Source organism: Ranitomeya imitator, unplaced genomic scaffold (genome assembly GCF_032444005.1).
Source record: "Ranitomeya imitator isolate aRanImi1 unplaced genomic scaffold, aRanImi1.pri SCAFFOLD_293, whole genome shotgun sequence".
In the NCBI taxonomy this organism is placed as follows: Eukaryota; Metazoa; Chordata; class Amphibia; order Anura; family Dendrobatidae; genus Ranitomeya; species Ranitomeya imitator.
This window is the reverse complement of record NW_027193430.1, coordinates 167,501-171,351: the sequence shown is the minus strand read 5'-3', so window position 1 is coordinate 171,351 and position 3,851 is coordinate 167,501.

The window sequence follows — 3,851 nt, the reverse complement described above, 5'->3', positions numbered from 1 at the left end:
CAAAAACGCATCGCCGAAAAATTTCAAAGTCCCAAGGACTCGTTCTTGAAAATCGATCCGGGGGCCATGGAAGTGTCCTCGGTACAGCTTCAGAGCTTTCCCCCCGCCTGGAAGTCTGAAAGTTCTATGTTTGTTCTAAGTGGAAAATCGCGTTTTTTTCAGTGTTCCACCCATCAGACCCAAACTTTGCCCACGCTTAGGTCTCTGTCTCGGGGTGCTTTACAACATATTGACGCCCCTTTAGGGTGGAAGTAGGGGAAAGGGGTCATTTTTCACAAAATCGGAAATTTCTCAAAATATTTCTAAGTGTCAAGGACACTTTTGGAAAATCTTCCCCAGGCTCCTGGAAGCCTCCTCGGTACGCCTACTGCGGTTTCTCCCTGCCTGGAAGTCTGACACTTGTCTGAAATTTTTAGAGTATGAAAATGCGGTTTTTCACCCAAAATTCGACTTTGCGCCCATGACTCGCAAACTTCACCCACATTTGGGCGACTGTCCTGGGGTACCTCACAACATATTGACGCCCCCCTGGCGTGGAAGTAGGGGAAACGTGTCAATTTTCACAAAATCGTGATTTTTTTCAAAATATTTCTAAGTGTCAAGGACACTTTTGGATAATCTTCCCCAGGCTCCTGGAAGCCTCCTCGGTACGCCTCCTGCGGTTTCTCCCTGCCTGGAAGTCTGACACTTGTCTGAAATTTTTAGAGTATGAAAATGCGGTTTTTCACCCAAAATTCGACTTTGCGCCCGTGACTCGCAAACTTCACCCACATTTAGGCGACTGTCCTGGGGTACCTCACAACATATTGACGCCCCCCTGGCGTGGAAGTAGGGGAAACGTGTCAATTTTCACAAAATCGTGATTTTCTGAAAATATTTCTAAGTGTCAAGGACACTTTTGGAAAATCTTCCCCAGGCTCCTGGAAGCCTCCTCGGTACGCCTCCTGCGGTTTCTCCCTGCCTGGAAGTCTGACACTTGTCTGAAATTTTTAAAGTATGAAAATGCGGTTTTTCACCCAAAATTCGACTTTGCGCCCATGACTCGCAAACTTCACCCACATTTGGGCGACTGTCCTGGGGTACCTCACAACATATTGACGCCCCCCTGGCGTGGAAGTAGGGGAAACGTGTCAATTTTCACAAAATCGTGATTTTTTCAAAATATTTCTAAGTGTCAAGGACACTTTTGGATAATCTTCCCCAGGCTCCTGGAAGCCTCCTCGGTACGCCTCCTGCGGTTTCCCCCTGCCTGGAAGTCTGACACTTGTCTGAAATTTTTAGCGCATGAAAATGCGGTTTTTCACCCAAAATTCGACTTTGCGCCCGTGACTCGCAAACTTCACCCACATTTAGGCGACTGTCCTGGGGTACCTCACAACATATTGACGCCCCCCTGGCGTGGAAGTAGGGGAAACGTGTCAATTTTCACAAAATCGTGATTTTCTGAAAATATTTCTAAGTGTCAAGGACACTTTTGGAAAATCTTCCCCAGGCTCCTGGAAGCCTCCTCGGTACGCCTCCTGCGGTTTCTCCCTGCCTGGAAGTCTGACACTTGTCTGAAATTTTTAAAGTATGAAAATGCGGTTTTTCACCCAAAATTCGACTTTGCGCCCATGACTCGCAAACTTCACCCACATTTGGGCGACTGTCCTGGGGTACCTCACAACATATTGACGCCCCCCTGGCGTGGAAGTAGGGGAAACGTGTCAATTTTCACAAAATCGTGATTTTTTCAAAATATTTCTAAGTGTCAAGGACACTTTTGGATAATCTTCCCCAGGCTCCTGGAAGCCTCCTCGGTACGCCTCCTGCGGTTTCCCCCTGCCTGGAAGTCTGACACTTGTCTGAAATTTTTAGCGCATGAAAATGCGGTTTTTCACCCAAAATTCGACTTTGCGCCCGTGACTCGCAAACTTCACCCACATTTAGGCGACTGTCCTGGGGTACCTCACAACATATTGACGCCCCCCTGGCGTGGAAGTAGGGGAAACGTGTCAATTTTCACAAAATCGTGATTTTCTGAAAATATTTCTAAGTGTCAAGGACACTTTTGGATAATCTTCCCCAGGCTCCTGGAAGCCTCCTCGGTACGCCTCCTGCGGTTTCCCCCTGCCTGGAAGTCTGACACTTGTCTGAAATTTTTAGCGCATGAAAACGCGGTTTTTCACCCAAAATTCGACTTTGCGCCCGTGACTCGCAAACTTCACCCACATTTAGGCGACTGTCCTGGGGTACCTCACAACATATTGACGCCCCCCTGGCGTGGAAGTAGGGGAAACGTGTCAATTTTCACAAAATCGTGATTTTCTGAAAATATTTCTAAGTGTCAAGGACACTTTTGGATAATCTTCCCCAGGCTCCTGGAAGCCTCCTCGGTACGCCTCCTGCGGTTTCCCCCTGCCTGGAAGTCTGACACTTGTCTGAAATTTTTAGCGCATGAAAACGCGGTTTTTCACCCAAAATTCGACTTTGCGCCCGTGACTCGCAAACTTCACCCACATTTAGGCGACTGTCCTGGGGTACCTCACAACATATTGACGCCCCCCTGGCGTGGAAGTAGGGGAAACGTGTCAATTTTCACAAAATCGTGATTTTCTGAAAATATTTCTAAGTGTCAAGGACACTTTTGGAAAATCTTCCCCAGGCTCCTGGAAGCCTCCTCGGTACGCCTCCTGCGGTTTCCCCCTGCCTGGAAGTCTGACACTTGTCTGAAATTTTTAGCGCATGAAAACGCGGTTTTTCACCCAAAATTCGACTTTGCGCCCGTGACTCGCAAACTTCACCCACATTTAGGCGACTGTCCTGGGGTACCTCACAACATATTGACGCCCCCCTGGCGTGGAAGTAGGGGAAACGTGTCAATTTTCACAAAATCGTGATTTTCTGAAAATATTTCTAAGTGTCAAGGACACTTTTGGAAAATCTTCCCCAGGCTCCTGGAAGCCTCCTCGGTACGCCTCCTGCGGTTTCTCCCTGCCTGGAAGTCTGACACTTGTCTGAAATTTTTAGAGTATGAAAACGCGGTTTTTCACCCAAAATTCGACTTTGCGCCCATGACTCGCAAACTTCACCCACATTTGGGCGACTGTCCTGGGGTACCTCACAACATATTGACGCCCCCCTGGCGTGGAAGTAGGGGAAACGTGTCAATTTTCACAAAATCGTGATTTTTTCAAAATATTTCTAAGTGTCAAGGACACTTTTGGAAAATCTTCCCCAGGCTCCTGGAAGCCTCCTCAGTACGCCTCCTGCGGTTTCTCCCTGCCTGGAAGTCTGACACTTGTCTGAAATTTTTAGAGTATGAAAACGCGGTTTTTCACCCAAAATTCGACTTTGCGCCCGTGACTCGCAAACTTCACCCACATTTAGGCGACTGTCCTGGGGTACCTCACAACATATTGACGCCCCCCTGGCGTGGAAGTAGGGGAAACGTGTCAATTTTCACAAAATCGTGATTTTCTGAAAATATTTCTAAGTGTCAAGGACACTTTTGGAAAATCTTCCCCAGGCTCCTGGAAGCCTCCTCGGTACGCCTCCTGCGGTTTCTCCCTGCCTGGAAGTCTGACACTTGTCTGAAATTTTTAGAGTATGAAAACGCGGTTTTTCACCCAAAATTCGACTTTGCGCCCATGACTCGCAAACTTCACCCACATTTGGGCGACTGTCCTGGGGTACCTCACAACATATTGACGCCCCCCTGGCGTGGAAGTAGGGGAAACGTGTCAATTTTCACAAAATCGTGATTTTTTCAAAATATTTCTAAGTGTCAAGGACACTTTTGGAAAATCTTCCCCAGGCTCCTGGAAGCCTCCTCGGTACGCCTCCTGCGGTTTCTCCCTGCCTGGAAGTCT